This window comes from Oncorhynchus tshawytscha, linkage group LG26 (assembly GCF_018296145.1).
Source record: "Oncorhynchus tshawytscha isolate Ot180627B linkage group LG26, Otsh_v2.0, whole genome shotgun sequence".
Taxonomy (NCBI): domain Eukaryota; kingdom Metazoa; phylum Chordata; class Actinopteri; order Salmoniformes; family Salmonidae; genus Oncorhynchus; species Oncorhynchus tshawytscha.
In genome coordinates, this window is record NC_056454.1 from 13,859,017 (window position 1) to 13,882,194 (window position 23,178).

Genomic DNA, 23,178 nt, shown 5'->3' on the forward strand with positions numbered 1-23,178 from the left:
AGCCTTGGCAACTATGTCTCTCTCCATGGACATCTGTACTGTTTACCGCACTACAAACAACTATTCAAGTCCAAAGGGAACTACGATAATCGATTTGGTCAGACACCTCACAATGAAAAGAATGTCAATGAAAATGGCAGACTCATCACCTCATCAGAGCAACTTGATTGGAGGTATTCACAGAGCAGCATAGGCTCAACAGAAAAGGACACCCTTGAAAAAGAATTTATGAAATCAATTGATGAGAATAAACTCAATTGTAATAAGATATCTGTTGTGTGGCCTCCACAAGCCCACTCCCCACAGAAAGCCTTTAAAGTAGAGGATGACATAAAGCTGACTAAGCCACAATGGCCTCCACAGGACAATTCCCCAAAGTCACCCAAACAACAACACAGAAAAGCTACTTCCAGGAGCTCTCTTTGAAAGAGAGCATTCCCACCGCCATCATGTATGCCACAGGAAACGGAAGAAACTTCAAGCAGTCGATGGTAAGGCAACCTATGAGGGCAAAAAGACAGTTGGAATTGGGAAAAGTCTGAGACTGAAGGACAAAAGGACAAGTGCAGTTGATACGAAGGGAATGGATGGTAGAAATGGTGTATATATTTATGGTGTGTGAGAGTGGAAGAAGATGGATCGGAAAGTACTGAGGGTCAGAGTGAAAGAGGAGTAGAATGACAGATGGAAACATGGAATGTTATGCTTAGAAATGGCACAGCCTCCCTCATTGGTCATTCAAGATTGATCATTGAAGACGTTAGCTCCAGATTTCACATGGAATTGACTCAGATTACTCATGTTTACTTGATCTCGAAAATATGTTGATGTGTTCAATGTGTCTCAGAAATATTTGACTAATATCTTTAGGGTAGTGTAGTTTAATTTGTTCAATTTATATTTATCAATTAGTTTAAGTCCATGGAGAGACCATTGAAGGTTTTGAACACAGTCATCATTTTCTCTTGGCTATTTCTTTCAACATACAGTATCAACATTTTTACATTGACCTTTTTCTAGCACCTGGTGTGCAGCCTAGTAAAAATTATCTTGGAAATACTTTGTTTTTAATATATATATACAGTATATATCCTATTAATTGGTGTTAATCTTGTTTGTTTTGGACATTTGTATCCTATTTTAAAGAGCAAATCTTTTGCAATGCACATTAGATTCTTTAGATTAGACTACCTTGCTTTATACAAGATAATTCCTGATTCTTTCATCCTGTCAGGCTGGTTACTCAACAACAATTCTTTCAAATGTTTGCTGATCCAAGGGCAATAAAATCATTGAATTGGATAGTCTCAATTGACTTATTTTACATACATTTTACACTAACATTCATACTAAATCTGTATAAAAACATACTGTATGAAAAACAGGTTTTGCAGAAGTGAAGATTTCTCCACACATACACATTTCGTGAAGCTAAGATTTACACTATATATACAAAAGTATGTGAACACCCCTTCAAATGAGTGGATTCGGCTATTTCAGCCACACCCGTTGCTGACAGGTGTATAAAATTGAACACACAGTCATGCAATCTCCATAGACAAACATTGGCAATAGAATGGCCTTACTGAAGAGCTCAGTGACTTTCAACGTGGCACCATTATAGGATGCCACCTTTCCAACAAGTCAGTTCGTCAAATTTCAGACATGATAGAGCTGCCCCGGTCAAATGTAAGTGCTGTTATTGTGAAGTTGAAACATCTAGGACAACAACAACAGCTCTGCCATGAAGTGGTAGGCCACACAAGCTCACAGAACAGGATTGCAGAGTGCTGAAGCACGTAGTCAGTCTGTCCTCGGTTGCAACACTCACTACTGAGTTCCAAACTGCCTCTGGAAGCAACGTCAGCACAATAATTGTTTCCATGGCCAATCAGCCACACACAAGCCGAAGATCCCCATGCACAATGCCAAGCATCGGCTAGAGTGGTGTAAAGCTCGCCACCATTGGACTCTGGAGCAGTGGAAATGTGTTCTCTTGGTTGCCAGGAGAACGTTACCTGCCAGAATGCTTAGTGGCAACTGTACAGTTTGGTGGAGTTGGAATAATGGTCTAGGGCTGTTTTTTATGGTTCGGGCTAGCACAAAGCACGGCCCCTTAGTTCCAGTGAAGGAAAATCTTAACTCTACAGCATACAATGACATTCAAATGATTCTGTGCTTCCAATTTTGTGGCAACAGTTTGGGGAAGGCCCTTTCCTGTTTCAGCATGACAATGCCCCCGTGCACAAAGCAAGGTCCATACAGAAATAATTTGTTGAGATCGGTGTGGAAGAACTTGACTGACCTCAACTGAATCGATCGCCTTTGAGATGAATTGCGAGTCAGGCCTAACCACCCAACATCAGTGCCCGACCTCACTAATGCTCTTGTGGCTGAATGGAATAAAGTCCCTGCAGCAATGTTCTAACATCTTGTGGAAAGCCTTCCCAGAAGACTGGAGGCTATTATAGCAACAAGAGGGGGACCAACTCCATATTAATGCCCATGATTTTGGAATGAGATGTTCGACGAGCAGGTGTCCTACTTTTGGTCACGTAGTCTATGTGTAATCAAAATGTAACTGCTGAATAACCTGCCTATAAACACTTAACTGATAAATACTACAGTTTACTCCTAGACAGCCCAAATAACATGTTATCTGCTACAGAGGAACTCACATATGTCAGCTGTTGACAGGTTAAATGTTTGCTGAAGGAAAGGGTGCTTTAACAAGAGATCATCCTGTACGTTAACAACATGGTCCATACTGTTTAAGCTTTTACATTCCCTATAATGCTTATAAGTCACATTGATTGATTCATTGATTGAATACTAGCCTACTGTCATCAAATAATTACTTAGACTATGTTAAACCTATGTTTCAATCCACTCGAGACAACACAGGCTTTAAAGACATGGGGGTTAAGTCATTATCCATTTTGGCAGTTTTTATTTAACCTTTATTTAACTAGGCAAGTCAGTTAAAAACAAATTTGTATTTACAATGACAGCCTACCAAAGGGCAAAAGACCTGCTGTGGGGACGGGGGACTGGTATTTTTTTTAAACAAATACGCATCACGACAAGAGAGACAACACAACATAAAGAGAGAACTAAGACAAGAAAATAGAAAGGCAGCAACACATGACAACACAGCACAGTAGCAACACAACATGGCAACAACATAGTAGCAACACAACATGGCAGCAACACAACATGGTAGCAGCACAAAACATGGTACAAACATTATTGGGCACAGACAACAGCATAAAGGGCAAGAAGGTAGAGACAACAATACATGACGCAAAGCAGCCACAACTGTCAGTAAAAGTGTCCATGATCGAGTCTTTGAATGAAGAGATTGAGATAAAACTGTCCTGTTTGAGTGTGTGATGCGACGGGTATACAGAGATGACCAGTTTACAGAGGAGTATAGAGTGCAATGATGTGTCCTATAAGGAGCATTGGTGGCAAATCTGATGGCCAAATGGTAAAGAACATCTAGCCGCTTGAGAGCACCCTTACCTGCCAATCTATAAATTATATCTCTGTAATCTAGCATGGGTAGGATGGTCATCTGAATCAGGATAAAGTTTGGCAGCTGGGGTGAAAGAGGAGCGATTACGATAGAGGAATCCACGTCTAGATTTAACTTTAGCCTGCAGCTTTGATATGTGCTGAGAGAAGGACAGTGTACCTTCTAGCCATACACCCAAGTACTTGTATGAGGTGACTAAACCCTCAGATGTAGTAATCAGACCTGTGGGGAGAGGGGCATTCTTCTTACCAAACCACAAACTTACCAAACCACAACTACCTTTGTTAAGGAGGTGTTCAGAACTAGGTTAAGGGTAGAGAAAGCCTGTTGGACACTAAGAAATCTTTGTTGTAGAGCTTTTGACACAAAATCCAGGGAGGGGCAAGCTGAGTATTGTCTGAGCTATGTTGTTGATGTAAATTGAGAAGAGCATGGGGGCTAGGATTGAGCTTTGGGGTACTCCGTTGGTGATGGGCAGTGGCGGACACAGCAGATGTTCTGAATTCATACACTGTGCTCGTTGAGAGAGGTAGTAAGCAAACCAGGCCAAAGAACCTTATGAGACACCAATACTCCTTAGCCGGCCCACAAGAATGGAATGGTCTACTGTATCAAAAGCTTTGGCTTTTGTCAAAAGTCAATAAAAATAGCAGCAACAAATTGCTTAGAATCAAAGGCAATGGTGACATCATTGAGGACCTTTTTAAGGTTGCAGTGACACATCCATAACCTGCGCAGAAACCAGATTGCATACCAAGTTTGCAATCTGTTTTTCCAACATTTTTGATAAACAGGGCAAAACTAGAAATAGGCCTATAACAGTTAGGACAGGGGGAAAAGAGGGAGAAGCGTCGGGGCAAGTCGCATTAGAAGGGGTGGGAGATGAGGAAATGTTGGAAGTGCAAGGAGGCATGGCTGAGTCAAAGAGGAATCCTGACTTAATGAAGTGGTGATTAAGGAGCTCAGTCATGTGCTTCTTGTCAGTTACAACCACATCAACTTTAAGGGACATGGGCAGCTGTGAGAAGGAGGGTTTATTCTCCAGGTATTTAAACGTTTTCCATAACTTCGTAGTGTTAAACCCACAGAGAGAACAGCTCCTTAAAGTAACTAACTTTGGCCTTCCGGATAGCCTGAGTGCACTTATTTCTCATTTGCCTGAACAAGAGCCAGTCAGCCAGAGTATGTGTGTACCGAGCCTTTCGCAAAATGCAATTCTTGAGGTGGAGTAACTCACAGTCGAACACTCCTACTCATTCAAGGGTTTTTCTTAATTTTTTACTATTTTCTAGAATGTAGAATAATAGTGCAGACATCAACACTATGAAATGTGGAATATTTTTTTCACCAAAAAAGTGTTAAAAATTTTTTTTTTAGATTTTAGATTCTTCAAAGTAGCCCTCTTGGAATTATCTCAGAATTAACCAGTTTCATGAAAGCTTTTCTGACAGTCTTGAAGGAATTCCCACATAAGCTGAGCACTTGTTGGCTGCTTTTCAATCACTATGTGGTCCATCTCAATTGAATTGAGTTCAGATGATAGTGGATGCCAGGTCATCTGATGCAGCACCATCACTCTCCTTCTAAGTCAAATAGCCCTTACACAGCCTGGAGGTGTGTTTTGAGTCATTGTCCTGTTGAAAACCAAATGATAGTCCCAATAAGCACAAACCAGATGGAATGGCGTATCACTGCAAAATGCTGTAGTAGCCATGCTGGTTAAGTGTGCCTTGAATAAACCACAGACAGTGTCACTAGCAAAGCACCCCCATACCATCACACCACCTCCTCCATGCTTCACGGTGGGAACCACACATGCCAAGATCATCCGTTCACTTACTCTGCGTCTCACAAAGTCACGCCGGTTTGAACCAAAAATCAGACCAAAGGACAGATTTCCAACTGTCTAATGGCCATTGCTCATGTTTCTTGTCCCAAGCAAGTCTCTTCTTCTTATTGGAGTCTTTTAGTAGTGGTTTCTTTGCAGCAATTCGACTGTGAAGGCCTCATCCTAACCAACCTGCCCTCCAAATACACCTCTGCTGTCTTCCACCAGGATCTCAGCGATCACTGCCTCATTGCCTGCATCTGTAATTGGTCTGCGGTCAAACGACCACCCCTCATCACTGTCAAACGCTCCCTAAAACACTTCAGCGAGCAGGCCTTTCTAATCGACCTGGCCTGAGTATCCTGGAAGGATATTGACCTCATTCTGTCAGTAAAGGAAAAAGTACTTTCCTCACCATCTTAAATAAGCATGCCCCATTAAAGAAATGTAGAACCAGGAACAGATATAGCCCTTGGTTCACTCCAGACCTGACTACCCTTGACCAGCACAAAAACATCCTGTGGCGTACTGCATTAGCATCGAATAGCCCCCGCGATATGCAACTTTTCAGGGAAGTTAGGAACCAATATACACAGCCAGTTAGGAAAGCAAAGGCTAGCTTTTTCAAACAGAAATTTGCATCCTGTTGCACAAACTCCAAAACATTGTGGGACACTATAAAGACCATGGAGAATATGAGCACCTCCTCCCAGCTGCCCACTGAACTGAGGCTAGGAAACACTGTCACCACCGATAAACCCACGATAATTGAGAATTTCAATAAGCATTTTTCTTCGGCTGGCCATGCTTTCCACCTAGCTACCCCTACCGTGGTCAACAGCCCTGCACCCCCCACAGCAACTTGCCCAAGCCTCCCCATTTCTCCTTCACCCAAATCCAGATAGCTGATGTTCTGAAAGAGCTGCAAAATTAGGACCACTACAAATCAGCCGGGCTAGACAATCTGGACCCTCTCTTTCTAAAATTATCCGCCGAAATTGTTGCAAACCCTATTACTAGCCTGTTCAACATCTCTTTCATAGTGTCTGAGATCCCCAAAGATTGGAAAGCTGCTGCGGTCATCCCCCTCTTCAAAGGGAGGGGGACACTCTTGACCCACAGGGTCAAATCCTCGGGCCGACTATTTTCTCTGTAACATCAATGATGTCGCTCTTGCTGCTGGTGATTCTATGATCCACCTCTACTCAGACGACACAATTCTGTTTACTTCTAGCCCTTCTTTGGACACTGTGTTAACTAACCTCCAGACGAGCTTCAATGCCATACATCTCTCCTTCCGTGGCCTCCAACTGCTCTTGCAAGTAAAACTAAATGCATGCACTTCAACCGATCACTGCCCACACCTGCCCGCCCGTCCAGCATCACTACTCTGGACGGTTCTGACTTGTGAATATGTGAACAACTACAAATACCTAGGTGTCTGGTTAGACTGTAAACTCTCCTTCCAGACTCACATTAAGCATCTCCAATCCAAAATTAAATCTAGAATTGGCTTCCTATTTCGCAACAAAGCATCCTTCACTCATGCTGCCAAACATACCCTCATAAAACTGACCATCCTACCGATCCTTAACTTTGGCGATGTCATTTACAAAATAGCCTCCAACACTCTACTCAGCAAATTCCATGAAGTCTATCACAGTGCCATCCGTTTTGTCACCAACTCCCCATATACTACCCACCACTGCGACCTGTGTACTCTTGTTGGCTGGCCCTCGCTTCATATTCGTCGCCAAACCCACTGGCTCCAGGTCATCTATAAGTCTTTGCTAGGTAAATACCCGCCTTGTCTCAGCTCACTGGTCACCATAGCAGCACCCACTCGTAGCACGCGCTCCAGCAGATATATTTCACTGGTCACCCCCAAATCCAATTGCTCTTCCGCCGCCTTTCCTTCCAGTTCTCTGCTGCCAATGACTGGAACGAACTGCAAAAATCACTGAAGCTGGAGACTCATATCTCTCTCACTATCTTTAAGGACCAGCTGTCAGAGCAGCTCACAGATCACTGCACCTGTACATAGCCCATCCAACTACCTCATCCCCATACTGTTATTTATTTTATTTATTTTGCTCCTTTGCACCCTAGTATCTCTACTTGCACACTCATCTTCTGCACAGCTTTCACTCCAGTGTTTAATTGCTATATTATAATTATTTCCCAACTGTGGCCTATTTATTGCCATACCTCCCTTATCCTACCTCATTTGCACACACTGTATATAGACTTTTTTTCTATTGTATTATTGACTGCATGTTTGTTTATTCCATGTGTAACAACTCTGTGTTGTTTTTTTGTGTCGCACTGCTTTGATTTATCTTGGCCAGGTCGCAGTTGTAAATGAGAACTTGTTCTCAACTAGCCTACCTGGTTAAATAAAGGTGAAATAAAAAATACAAATCATGCAGTCTCCTCTGAACAGTTGATGTTGAGATGTGTCTGTTACTTGAACTCTGAAGTAAAAAAAAATACTGCATTTTCTGAAGCTGGTAACTCTAATGAACTTGTCCTTTGCAGCAGATGTAACAGTCCTCAAGAGAGCCAGTTTCCGCATAGCACTTGATGGTTGTTGTGACCGCAATTGAAGACTGACCTTCATGTCTTAAACTAATGATGGACTGTCATTCCTTTTTGCTCATTTGAGCTGTTCTTGCCATAATATGGACTTATAGGGCTATGTTTTGTATACCACCCCATACCTTGTCACAACAAGGCACACATGTTAATTGAAATGCATTCCAGGTGACTACCTCATGAAGCTTGTTGAAAGTGCCAAGAGTGTGCAAAGCTGTCATCAAGGCAAAGGGTGGCTCAAATATAAAATACATTTGGATTTTTTAAACACTTTTTTTGGTTACTACATGATTCCATATGTGTTATTTCATCATTTTGATGTCTTCACTATCATTCTACAATGTAGAAAATAGTAAATATAAAGAAAAACCCTGGAATGAGTAGGTGTGTCCAAACTTTTGACTGGAATGACTACATTGTGTATGTTTATTTATACAGTAATTCTTATTCAATGTGTCCTCACCTGGGATTTGAACTCACAACCTCTTGGTTCACAGCATTCTGATATTTCTGCTACATCACCACGTCTGTGTCAATGGCTGATTTTACCTGTATTCCGACACTTTGGACTTCAAAGCACAGTGCCTTCAGAATGTATTCACACTCCTTTACTTTTTCCACATTTTAGTTGTGTTACAAAGTTGGATAAAATGGATGTAATTGTCATTTTTAGTCAACAATCTACACTCAATACTCTGTAACGTCAAAGTGTACATTACAAAACTTTTTATGAAAAATAGACCACTAATATGTCTTGATTAGATAAATATTCACCCCGCTGAGACAATTCATCTTCTCCGATATCTGCTTCACTGATTTCTGCTCTTATTTCAGCACGTTAACACTAGAAGCTTATTGCCTAAAATGGATAAATTGAAAGTGTGGGTTCACAGCTCCAATCTAGACGTGTTGGTCATTATTGAGATGTGGTTAAGGAAGAGGTGTTTTGAATACTGATGTTAACCTTTCTGGTTATAACCTTTTTCGGCAAGACAGATCTTCCAAATTTGGGGTAGTGGCAATCTTTTCCAAGGATCACCTTCGGTGCTCGGTTGTCTCCACAAGTTTGCTGGATTTAAGCATTACACTTTCAAATAGCTCTTTGTTGACTGTTGCTGGGTGCAATCGTCCTCCATCAGCACCGACCTGTATGTATGACTCCAAACACCCAGAAAGGCTACTATCCTTGATGTTATCTTCACAATAATCCTGATAGGTATCAGTCTGGGGTTTTCTGTAATGACCTTAGTGATCACTGTTTAACAGCCTGTGTTCGCAATGGCTGCTCAGGGAAACGACCTGTCCTGATTTGTCATAGACGCTTGCTAAAAAACTTGAACAAGCAAGCCGTCCTTCATGAACTGGCCTCTGTAAAATGGTATAGAATCAGATTGAACCCCTCTGTCGAAGACGCTTGGACCTTCTTTTTTTGCTTTTGTCAGTGGTATTGTTAACTCGCCCCCATAAAGAAAATTTGAATTAAAAACAGGTATAGCCCCTGGTTCGACCGTGATCTTGTCGAGTTACTCCACCTCAAGAATTGCATTTGACGATAGGCTCGGCACAGGCATACTCAGGCTGACTGGTTCTCATTCAGGCAAATGAGAAATAAGTGCACTCAGTCTATCCGGAAGGCTGAACTGAGGAGCAGTTCTCTCTCTATGGGTCTAACACCAAGAAGTTCTGGAAAACGGTTAAAGAGAATAAACCCTCCTTCTCACAGCTGCCCATGTCCCTTAAAGTTGATGATGTGGCTGTAACTGACAAGAAGCACATGACTGAGCTCTTTAATCACCACTTCATTAAGTCAGGATTCCTATTTGACTCAGCCATGCCTCCTTGCCCATCCAACATTTCCTCATCTCCCACCCCTTCTAATGCGAATATCACTGACGCTTTGCCCTCTTTTTCCTCAGCCCAGGTACAAAGTTTCTCCCTGCAGGCAGTCACTGTGTCCGTTGTGCTAAAGGAGCTCCTGAAACTTGACCCCAAAAAAACATTTGGGTCAGATGGTTTAGACCCTTTCTTCTTTCTTCTTCTTCTTCCTTTCTCCCTGGGCCGCTCCGCTTTTCAGTTCGCTGCAGCTAGCGACTGGAACGAGCTGCAACAAACACTCAAACAGGACAGTTTGATCTCAATCTCTTCGTTCAAAGACTCAATCATGGATTATCTTACTGACAGTTGTGGCTGCTTTGCGTTATGTAATATTGTGTCTACCTTCTTGCCCTTTGTGCTGTTGTTTGTGCCCAATCATTTTTGCACCATGTTTTGTGCTGCAACCATGTTGTGTTGCTACCATGCTGTGTTGTCATGTGTTACTACCTTGCTATGTTGTTGAATTAGGTCTTTCTGTGTTGTCTCTCTTTTCGTGATGTGTATTTTGGCCTATATACAGTTGAAGTCAGAAGTTTACATACACTTAGGTTGGAGTCATTAAAACTCATTTTTCAAACACTCCACGAATTTCTTGTTAACAAACTATAGTTTTAACAAGTTGGTTAGGACATCTACTTCGTGTATGACACAAGTAACTTTTTCCAACAATTGTTTACAGACAGATTATTTAATTTATAATTCACTGTATCACAATTCCAGTGGGTCAAGTTGACTGTGCCTTGGAAAATTCCAGAAGATGATGTCATGGCTTTAGAAGCTTCTGATAGGCTAATTGACATATTTTGAGTCAATTGGAGGTGTACCTGTGGATGTATTTCAAGGCCTACCTTCAAACTCAGTGCCTCGTTGCTTGATATCATGGGAAAATCAAAAGTAATCAGCCAGGACCTCAGAAAAAATTTGTAGACCTCCACAAGTCTGGTTCATCCTTGGGAGCTATTTCCAATCTCCTGAAGGTACCACGTTCATCTGTACAAACAGTAATACGCAATAATAAACACCATGGGACCACGCAGCAATCATACCACTCCGGATGGATGTGTTCTGTCTCCTAGAGATGAACGTACTTTGGTGCGTAAAGTGCAATTAAATCCCAGAACAACAGCAAAGGACCTTGTGAAAATGCAGGAGGAAACAGCTACAAAAGTATCTATATCCACAGTAAAACCAGTCCTATATGACATAACCTGAAAGGCTGTTAAGTAAGGAAGAAGCCACTGCTCCGAAACCGCCATAAAAAAGCCAGACCATGGTTTGCAACTGCACATGGGGACAAAGATCATAGTTTTTGGAGAAATGTCTCTCTGGTCTGATGAAACAAAAATAGAACTGTTTGGCCATAATGACCATCATTATGTTTGGAGGAAAAAGGGGGAGGATTGCATGCCGAAAAACACCATCCCAACCGTGAAGCACGGGGGTGGCAGCACCATGTTGTGGGGGTCCTTTGCTGTAGGAGGGACAAGTGCACTTCACAAAATAGATAGCAACATGAGGGAGGAAAATTATGCGGATATATTGAAGCAACATCTCAAGACATCAGTCAGGAAGTTAAAGCTTGGTCGCAAGTGGGTCTTCCAAATGGACATTGACCCCAATTATACCTCAAAAGTTGTGGCAAAATGGCTTTCGGACAACAAAGTCAAAGTATTGGAGTGGCCATCACAAAGCCCTGACCTCAATCCTATAGAAAATGTGTGGGATGAACTGAAAAAGCGTGTGCGAGCAAGGAGGCCTAGAAACCTGACTCAGTTACCCTCGCTCTGTCAGGAGGAATGGACCAAAATTCACCCAAGTTATTGTGGGAAGCTTGTGGAAGGCTTACCCAAAACATTTAACCCAAGTTAAACAATTTAAAGGCAATGCTACCAAATACTAATTGAGTGTTTGTAAACTTCTGACCCACTGGGAATGTGATGAAAGAACTAAAAGTTTAAATAAATAATTCTTTCTACTATTATTCTGACATTTCACATTCTTAAAATAAAGTGGTGATCCTAACTGACCTAAAACAGGGATTTTTTTCTAGGATTAAATGTCAGGAATTGTGAAAAACTGAGTTTAAATGTATTTGACTAAGGTGTATGTAAACTTCTGACTTTTCAAACTAGTTGTTTTCATTGGAGGGCAGTTAAATAATTTTTATTAAAAGCAATCCCTTTTGCATATGAAAACGCAGAATCCGACTAACTTCTCCACGTGCTGAATCTAAGTCACTTTGGTTTTGAGCCGACTTCGACGTGAGCTTTGAAACGGGGAACCTGGCTCACGCCCGACAGGTGGCCCGGTTCCAAAATAACAAATGTGATCACTTTTGACCTTTTCACCTGGTGCAAACTCCTCCCACCGGGACAACCTATGCCAGATAATCCCATCCCCTCAATATCTCATGTGAAGTCTTCCAAAAAAATGTTTTGCACATATTGAAATTTTGCAACCGCATGTTATCATATTTATTTAACATGAGATCATGTTCTCATGAGATCACGTGTTCACATGTGGAATTCATGTGGTTTTTCCAATAAGGGTCACACTCAGATATATGTATTTAGAGGATTCCAGAAAAAAAACGTGTGCGAGCAAGGAGGCCTACAAACCTGACTCAGATACACCAGCTCTGTCAGGAGGAATGGGCCAAAATTCACCCAATTTATTGTGGGGAGCTTGTGGAAGGCTACCCAAAACATTTGATCCAAGTTAAACAATTTAAAGATAATGCTACCAAATACTAATTGAGTGTATGTAAACTTCTGACCCACTGGGAATGTGATGAAAGAAATAAAAGTTGAAATAAATCATTCTCTCTAATACTAATACTAAAATGTATTTAAAATGAGATCATGTTCTTATGAGATCACGTGTTCACATGTGGAATTCATGTGGTTTTTCCAATAAGGGTCACACTCAGATTAAAAAATATATATTTATATTTAGAGGATTCAAGAAAGGCAAGATATTTGTGAAACATGCATGTGCTGTTTGGATAGCTCATCATATAGCCAACACCCCTGTCTTAAAATACGTGCAACTACTGTTTTAAAGTAGACTTATGACCAAACGTAGCAGGTCATCCATCCTCTTCCTCTCTGCTACCTCCTTTGGCATGGCTCCATTTGCGGACTCCACCCTGTTTAGCCATTCCATCCACTCCAGTCAATGTGCAAATCCGTTTCTATTTTCCAACACCCCCAGACCTTTGCTGTGGTGGTACATGTATCATATATCTCTACGTCAACTGAGCATGATCTAATTTACACATTTTACACAAGCTATTATACTCAAAGTTATTATAGCCTAGTCATTTTTACTTATACAGAGTTTAAGCTCTTTTTATATAGGCTATTAAATATAGCCTAATATAGGCTATTCTTACTTGTTACAATAGACTGTATGTCACGACTCCCACCGAAGGTGGCTACCCTGCCTGTTTGGGCGGCGCTCGGCGTCGCAGGTCTACTAGCCGCCACCGATCCAGTTTTCCTTTTCGTTTGATCTTATTGGTGGCACCTGTCTCTTATTTTGTTTCTTGATTTATGTCTATGTAAGCCTGTTAGGCCCACCTATGTTTGTGCGGGATTGTTCCTCTGTTAGTTTGTGGCTTCGCATTTTATTTTCTCCGGACTGTTTGGGCTGGTCAGTTTTATGCGCCTAGTGTTTTGGCGTGACCGTTTGTGCCGGAATAAAATGAGATTGTCCAACCCTCTGCTCTCTGTGCCTGACTCCAAACCCACTACTCCTAGAAGATGTAATGGTTTTCTGGTGAAAGAGAGGTGGACCAAAATGCAGCATGGTTAGTTTTGTACATCTTTAATAAAGATGAAAGTACAACAATCTACAAAACAAGAAAAAAAAAAAAAAACAGTCCTATCTGGTGCCACAAACAAAGACAGGAACAATCACCCACAAAACCCAACACAAAACAGGCTACCTAAATATGGTTCCCAATCAGAGACAATGACTAACACCTGCCTCTGATTGAGAACCATATCAGGCCAAACATAGAAATAGACACACCAGACACACAACATAGAATGCCCACCCAGCTCACGTCCTGACCAACACTAAAACAAGGAAAACACACCCGAATGATGGTCAGAACGTGACAGAAGACTTGACACTGTATATGAGATTTTTTTCCCCCATGCTGATCTTTGGCTTTTTGGGATGGTTTTTACGCTGCCTGCCTTGCAGGTAAATTACATTTCTGGCAGGCGTCATTTATATGTAATTAATCCTGTCTGGGGATGAGCATTCAGTACTGTATGTGCTGTGAGGTCTGTAATGTGGGTGCCACTGTGGTACAGAAAGGAAATCTAGGATCTATTTCACCACATTTTTACACTTAAGAAATGAGTGAGTGAATATAATGTCCCTCTTGTGTAATTATTTTTTGTTTCTTGCATTATTATTTCTTTAAACATAAAAATATCTCCAGTTTATCCCATAAGCAAGTAGTTTAGCCTCGTCAGTTGGTGTTACAATTAAAGAACTGGGCTATAAAGCCAGTCATTCCGCAAATTCATAACAATTGTTGGTTGAATGGAAATACCCTTATAACGTCAATCTACCTTGCTACAGCATGTAAAGTAGCTTTCTTTCTCTCAAGTGGATTGGCTACGACTCCATCGGATTACTTTCTGATTGGGCCGGCCTCTTGTCAATGTATGAGCTCTAACTCCAGGCACTACGATCTGTTCTCTTCGAGACAAATAGCGTTTCGCTTTAGGATGCTGAAGGCACCGCTCTCGCATCAGGACCAGAAGTCTGAATGGGATGGAGACGAAAAAATAGGTAGGCTCAGCTTGCATGTTTCTGCCGTCTATTGTACTGTTTCAGAGCCACTTTAATCAACTGTTTAGTAGCCTATGCCGGGGATTTGACTCCATGTAAATGAGTTTACCGTAATATTTACACGGTTGCGTTCACGGTCCCAACCAGCTCATATCGGGCTACTGTTCACATTTTTTTTTATTCAGTCGCGAGGTATTTCCTTAATTAACTCCTAAAAAAACCACAGTGTAGCTCTAGCATCTGCGTGTTCCTGTGCCCTCCGCTGGACGCGAGCCCACTGATAATAGATTTATGATTTCTGCTCAATTGTGCAGCACTGAGCAACTCTTGATGGGCGCTATGTTGATAATGACAGTGGACTAGCCTGCTTCAAAATGAACTTCATTTTGGCGATTAGAAACTTGGTGTGAATAAGCCTTCTAATAATCCAAATAAACGGGCAGGTTGTCTTAACTGTAGCTCTGTTCTAGGTACTGTTGTCTGTATGGCATGTAGTGTCTGTAGTTTCTTCTGATATCTCTAAAACTCCCGCTGTCCTCTTGGCTGTACAGAGGCATATTCATCTTATAGTATCATGTCTGTTATATCTCCCGTCCTATGTCCAACCTCCAGAAAGATGAGAAGACTGAAAGACAGGAATGTCTATGTGCCAATGTTAGCTTAGACACAGGTATAGGACTTACTTCATTTAAAGTGTTACCATAAAGTTACACGCTCTGTGTCTGTGTACAATACATTATGTCAATTTGGCTAAATTATATTGCGTCGCAGTTAAGTCATTTTAATAGTGCGTTTATTAAATCGTGCTGTGCCCACGCACATGATGCATCCCATATGGCCATGCATATGATTATGCTTTTAGGCTTACTGTAGCTTAGGAACATGATATATGCCAATTCTCTCTGTATGATTTGTCTGATACTAAAAAGCATAATTGTGATTTGAAACATAACCATGAGAATGTGATAGGCAGCACATCAACAATGCAAAGGCATAGCCTATAGCTCTTCAGTTTGTGTGCTTGATAATACCAATCTAGCACAATCTTCTTTTGGCAGAGATTTAGGTGTTTACAGAGAAAATGTAAATGTCCGCCTTTGACTACAATCACTTTAATTTATGTCGTTTTGTGCTGCTGTCAAAGAGTTCTGCTCCCTTACACGGTGAGAGCCTGTAGGTCTCTCGTCAGTGCCCTCAATGTGACTGCCTCCTTTCAACAGGCGCTCACAGGCTTACATTCATGTTGAATATGCTGAGTCCTTGGTTTTTGCCTTTTTGACCTCAAACATGTGGTGAATTTGTTTAGCACATCTATTTTATTATATGAGATTCCTCTTGAAGTCTGCAAAAGCGGGACTGCTTATATAAATGTTCTCCCTTTGGCTTTTCATCCGTGGCAGTCATGTAGTTGTAGGTTCTGCCTTTAACCTTGATGTGGAGTGTGTGGTGTCCAATTTAATTTCAGTTATTGGTTTGGTATCTAACAAATGCTACTGTGCTCCTCATCCATCTTCCTTAGATCTCCACTGTAATAATCTTTGTCATTGCCATTTTGCACTCGATTGGATCACATAATCCCTTCAGCCGAAGCATCAATATAAATCAAAACTCTTGCTCATACTACCACACCCGCACCAATAAAACATGCACATCTGCAGAACATAGAGACACAGGTGTGTGTGAAAAACTCCTGGCATGCACAGGCTCTATCGTATCCCCATTTCTGCCTTGTGTTTTAACTACAGCTTTGAATCTAGTATCTTGACATTGATATATCGATTGCAGCTTCAATAGACGTGGGAGTTAATTGATTACATTTTTTTGCATTGACATACTGTGACATTTGCTGCAGCAGGAGGCCAAATGGGGAACCACACAACAATGCATGTGAAATGTATTCCAAGGAATGATTTTCAAAGATGGGTCTGGTTGGGTTCACGACTCCTGCAGAATTTCTAGTGAAAAATATAATGCCAAGGAAATAATTTAAGTGGGTGAATATGAAAGTCTGCAGCCCTATAATTAAAACAATAGGACTTGGTTTATCGTACATCTTTTCAGAACAGATGAAGCAGTTACCAGTAGGTACATCTGTTAGATATTTGTTTCATCGCCCAATATCTTCTCATGATATTCTTCATTCCCAAACCAAGGCTTGTATTTGATGAAAGGGGGGCAAAATAAAATAAGTACACAGGCATGTGTGTTTTTGCAGAGCTTTAGTAGAGCTTTAGGAGTTGCCTTTACCTGTTCCCTTTGGGCGGTGCATTATATATTTAAAGCCCAGTTCCTGAAGAGGCACTGGAGCTATAATTGGGTTTCTCTGAGGGAATTGTCTGGCTCTCAAGGCCCACTGGCATGGTCATTGTGGAATTCGGTGTTCCACAGCTCTGGATCAAGTGGATCACAGAATAAATGTTATTGGCAGAACAAATCAGTTAGACAGGGATTTGAGTTCTATAGGCAGGTACGTACAGTACCAGTCAAAAGTTTGGAATCACGTAGTAAACAAAAAAGTGTTAAACAAATAAAATGTATTTTATATTTTATATTCTTAAAAGTAGCCACCCTTTGCTTTGATTACAGATTTGCACACTCTTGTCATTCTCTCGACCAGCTTCACCTGGAATGCTTTTCCAACAGTCTTGAAGGAGTTCCCACATATGCTGAGCATTTGTTTGCTTGTTTTCCTTCACTTTGCGGTCCAACTCATCCCAAACCATCTCAATTGGGTTGAGATCGGGTGATTGTGGAGGCCAGGTCATCTGATGCGGCACTCCATCAATCTCCTTCTTGGTCAAATAGCCCTTACATAGGGGCCTTCCGAGTGGAGTGGTGGTCTAAGGCACTGCATCACAATTGTGCCTCTAGAGATTCTGGGTTCGAGTCCAGGCTCTGTCGCAGCCAGCCATGAACGGGAGACCCATTGGGGCGGGGCACAATTGGCTCAACGTCGTCCGGGTTAGGGGAGTGTTTGGCCGGCAGGGATGTCGTTGTCCCATCGTGCACTAGTGACTCCTGTGGCGGGCCGGGCACAGTGCACGCTGACAAGGTTGCCAGGTGTACGGTGATTCCTCTGACACATTGGTGCGGCTGGCTTCCAGGTTAAGTGGGCATTGTATCAAGAAGCAGTGCAGCTTGTTTGATTTATGTTTCGTAGGACGCACGGCTCTCGACCTTTGCCTCTCCCGAGTCCGTATGAGAGTTGCAGCGATGAGACAAGACTGTAACTACCAATTGGATACTATGAAAAAAAGAGGTGGAGGTGTGTTGGGTCATTGTCCTGTTGAAAAACAAATGAAAGTCCCACTAAGCGCAAACCAGAATGCTGTGTAGCCATGCTGGTTAAGTGTGCCTTGAATTCTAAATAAATCATCGACAGTGTCACCAGCAAAGCACTATCACACCTCCTCCTCCATGCTTCACAGTGGGAACCACACATGCATAGATAATCTGTTCACCTACTCTGCGTCTCACAAAGACACGGCGGTTGGAACAAATTTGGACTGTAGTTTCTCTTGTCTTATTTAAGCTGTTCTTGCCACATAAATCTTCTGTATACCACCCCTACCTAGTCACAACTCAAATGATTGTCTCAAACGCATTAAGAAGGCACACCTGTTAATTGAAATGGTTGAGAGAATCCCAAGAGTGTGCAAAGCTTTCATCAAGGCAAAGGGTGGCTACTTTGAAGAATCTCAAATATAAAATATATTTTGATTTGTTTAACACGTTTTTGGTTACTACATGATTCCATATGTGTTATTTAATAGTTTTGATGTCTTCACTATTATTCTACAATGTAGAAAATAGTAAAAATTAAGAAAAACCGTGGAATGAGTAGGTGTGTACAAACTTTTCACTGGTACTGTATGTAAATGAGACATGTCTGTATTTAATTTTCTATAAATTAGCACAATTTTCTAAAAACATGTTTTCACTTTGCCATTATGGGGTATTGTGTATAGATGAGTTCAATATACAGTGGGGCAAAAAAGTATTTAGTCAGCTACCAATTGTGAAAGTTCTCACACTTAAAAAGATGAGAGAGGCCTGTCATTTTCATCATAGGTACACTTCAACTATGACAGACAAAATGAGAAGAAAAAAAATCCAGAAAATCACATTGTAGGATTTTTAATGAATTTATTTGCAAATTATGGTGGAAAATAAGTATTTGGTCAATAACAAAAGTTTATCTCAATACTTTGTTATATACCCTTTGTTGGCAATGACAGAGGTCAAATGTTTTCTGTAAGTCTTCACAAACTTTTCACACACTGTTGCTGGTATTTTGGCCCACTCCTCCATGCAGATCTCCTCTAGAGCAGTGATGTTTTGGGGCTCTTGCTGGGCAACACGGACTTTCAAATCCAAAGATTTTCTATGGGGTTGAGATCTGGAGACTGGCTGGGCCATTCCAGGACCTTGAAATGCTTCTTACGAAGCCACTCCTTCGTTGCCTGGGAGGTGTGTTTGGGATCATTGTCATGCTGAAAGACCCAGCCACGTTTCATCTTCAATGCCCTTGCTGATGGAAGGAGGTTTTCACTCAAAATCTCACGATACATGGCCCCATTCATTCTTTCCTTTACACGGATCAGTCGTCCTGGTCCCTTTGCAGAAAAACAGCCCCAAAGCATGATGTTTCCACCCCCATGCTTCACAGTAGGTATGGTGTTCTTTGGATGCAACTCATTATTCTTTGTCCTCCAAACACGACGAGTTGAGTTTTTACCAAAAAGTTATATTTTGGTTTCATCTGACCATATGACATTCTCCCAATCTTCTTCTGGATCATCAAAATGCTCTCTAGCAAACTTCAGACGGGCCTGGACATGTACTGGCTTAAGCAGGGGGACATGTCTGGCACTTCAGGATTTGAGTCCCTGGCGACGTAGTGTGTTACTGATGGTAGGCTTTGTTACTTTGGTCCCAGCTCTCTGCGGGTCATTCACTAGGTCCCCCCGTGTGGTTCTGGGATTTTTGCTCACCGTTCTTGTGATCATTTTGACCCCACGGGGTGAGATCTTGCGTGGAGCCCCAGATCGAGGGAGATTATCAGTGGTCTTGTATGTCTTCCATTTCCTAATAATTGCTCCCACAGTTGAGTTCTTCAAACCAAGCTGCTTACCTATTGCAGATTCAGTCTTCCCAGCCTGGTGCAGGTCTACAATTTTGTTTCTGGTGTCCTTTGACAGCTCTTTGGTCTTGGCCATAATGGAGTTTGGAGTGTGACTGTTTGAAGTTGTGGACAGGTGTCTTTTATACTGAGAACAAGTTCAAACAGATGCCATTAATACAGGTAACGAGTTAAATACAGACATGTCTCATTTACATACAGTACCAGTGAAAAGTTTGTACACACCTACTCATTCCAGGGTTTTTCTTTATTTTTACTATATATATATATACATATCCATTTGGAATTCAGGTTGTAACACAACAAAATGTGGAATAATTCAAGGGGTATAAATTCAATATATACTGTATATAGATAAGTATGTGGACACCCCTTCAAATGATTGGATTCGGCTATTTCAGCCACACCCGTTGCTGACAGGTGTATAAAATCGAGCACACAGCCATGCAATCTTCACAGACAAACATTGGTAGTAGAATGGCCTTACTGAAGAGCTCAGTGACTTTCAACGTGGAACCTTCATTGGATGCCACCTTTCCAACAAGTCAGTTAGTCAAATTTCTCCCCTCCAAGAGCTGCCCCGGGCAACTGTAAGTGCTGATATTGTGAAGTGCCTGTTATGCGAATGCAGTAAGCCAAGGTAAGTTGCTAGCTAGCATTAAACTTATCTTATAAAAAACTATCAATCAACAACTGTCGTTGCTCCAATGTTCTACTTAACCATAAACATCAATGCCTTTCTTAAAATCAATACACAAGTATATATTTTTAAACCTGCATATTTAGCTAAAGGAAATCCAGGTTAGCAGGCAATATTAACCAGGTGAAATTGTGTCACTTCTCTTGCATTCATTGCACGCAGAGTCAGGGTATATGCAACAGTTTGGGCTGCCTGGCTCTTTGCGAACTCATTTGCCAGAATTTTACGTAATTATGACATAACATTGAAGGTTGTGCAATGTAACAGGAATATTTAGACTCATCGATGCCACCCGTTAGCTAAAATACGGAAAGGAATAAACGTTTGTTTTCGAGATGATAGTTTCCGGATTTGACCTAAGGCTCGTATTTCTGTGTGTTTATTATAGTTAAGTCTATGATTTGATATTTGATAGAGCTGTCTGAGGGGTGGTAGGCAGCTACTTTGCACATTCTTCCATTGCAAAACTACCATTCCAGTGTTTTACTTGCTATATTGTATTTACTTTGCCACCATGGCCTTTTTTGCCTTTACCTCCCTTCTCACCTCATTTGCTCACATTGTATATAGACTTGTTTATACTGTATTATTGACTGTATGTTTGTTTTACTCCATGTGTAACTCTGTGTCGTTGTATCTGTCGAACTGCTTTGCTTTATCTTGGCCAGGTCGCAATTGTAAATGAGAACTTGTTCTCAACTTGCCTACCTGGTTAAATAAAGGTAAAATAAAAATAAATAAAATAAAAGCAGGCTCGTAATAGTCAAAGGTATATGGTTAAGAGAGAAATAGTCGACGTGTTATAATTCCTGTAATAACTTGCGGCTGAACTTGAAAGGGGTTCCTTTGTTATTTTACCATTCATGTCTTCCATAGCGAAGGTCTTGATCTACTTCAAATAAGGTCTGTGTTTCGTGCAGGTTTAAACCGCCTCAGCGTTTTGATACCCGTGTAAATCTCACTAGGATAAGGTAACGTTTGTCAAAATATTTTCGTAAATCCACTCTACAAAAAAAATTATATGGTACCTTGTCCTATGGATATCTACACAGTTATAAAATTGGCAAGGTGGTGTAAGCCTACACGAAACACAAGTAATCTAAAAAATATCCTATGGAATAAATGAATGAAGGAACCGCTTTTCAGATTTTGCTAGAAGGTGTCATGGGAATTATGACTCGCAGTTTGGTAGTCAATTCTTACCATGTCCATTATTAAAATAGGATTTCCTGCATATAGAAATGACAGTTTTTGTTTTCAACATTCATCACAGGTAACTTAAACTCTATTTTATTCAAACAGTTGAGAGTATTTGTCTCCTAAGCAGACTCTAGAGGTCGACCGATTAATCGGAATGGCCGATTAATTAGGGCCGATTTCAAGTTTTCATAACAATCAGAAATCAGTATTTTTGGGCGCCGATTTCCGATAAAATAAAAATATTTGTATTTTTATACCTTTTATTTAACTAGGCAAGTCAGTTAAGAACACATTCTTATTTTCAATGACTGCCTAGGAACTGTGGGTTTAACTGCCTTGTTCAGGGGCAGAACGACAGATTTTCACCTTGTCAGCTCAGGGGTCCAGTCTTGCAACCGCACAGTTAACTAGTCCAACGCTCTAACCATTGCACCCCACGAGTAGCCTGCCTGTTACGCGAATGCAGTGGAAGCCAAGATAAATTGCTAGCTAGCATTAAACTTATCTTATAAAAAACAATCAATCATAATCACTAGTTATAACTACTAATCCAGTTTAGCAGGCAATATTAACCAGGTGAAATTGTGTCATTTCTTTTGCGTTCATTGCACGCAGAGTCAGGGTATATGCAACAGTTTGGGCTGCCTGGCTCATTGCGAACTAATTTGCCAGAATTTTACGTAATTATGACATACATTGAAGGTTGTGCAATGTAACAAGAATATTTAGACTTAGGGATGCCACGCGTTAGATAAAATACCGAACGGTTCCGTATTTCACTGAAATAATAAACATTTTGTTTTCGAAATGATAGTTTCCAGATTTGATCATATTAATGACCAAAGACGGGTGTTTCTGTGTGTTATTATGTTATAATTAAGTCTGATTTGATAGAGCAGTCTGACTGAGCAGAAGCAGGCCCGTAATCATTCATTCAAACAGCACTTTTGTGCGTTTTGCCAGCAGCTCATCGCAAGCACAGCGCTGTTTATGACTTCAAGCCTATCAGCCTAATGGCTGGTGTAACCAATGTGAAATGGCTAGCTAGTTAGCTGGGTGTGCGCTAATACTGTTTCAAACGTCACTCGCTTTTAGATTTGGAGTAGTTATTCCCCTTGCGCTGCAAAGGCCGCGGCTTTTGTGGAGCGATGGGTAACGATGCTTTGAGTGTGGCTGTTGTCGATGTGTTCCTGGTTCGAGCCAAGGTAGGGGCGAGGAGGGGGACGGAAGCTATACTGTTACACTGGCAATACTATAGTGCCTATAAGAACATCCAATAGTCAAAGGTATATGAAATACAAATGGTATAGAGAGAAATAGTTCTATAAATACTATATTAACTACAACCTAAAACCTCTTACCTTGGAATATTGAAGTCTCTTGTCCAGGCCCGTCTGAGTTAAAAGGAACCACCAACTTTCATATGTTCTCATGTTCTGAGCAAGGAACTTAAACGTTAGCTTTTTTACATGGCACACATTCTTACA

At 41.2% G+C, this 23,178-nt stretch overlaps 1 protein-coding gene across 1 annotated transcript in view; it reads left to right on the forward strand.

Annotated features, from left to right (window-relative positions):
* Positions 1–14,578: 14,578 nt before the first annotated feature.
* b3galt1b (UDP-Gal:betaGlcNAc beta 1,3-galactosyltransferase, polypeptide 1b) overlaps positions 14,579–23,178 on the forward strand; it is a 131,901-nt gene continuing 123,301 nt past the window's right edge. Inside the window, exon 1 of the mRNA XM_024388933.2 lies at positions 14,579–14,648. The gene's annotated coding sequence lies outside the window, so the exon portion shown is untranslated. The remainder of the gene's footprint in view (positions 14,649–23,178) is intronic.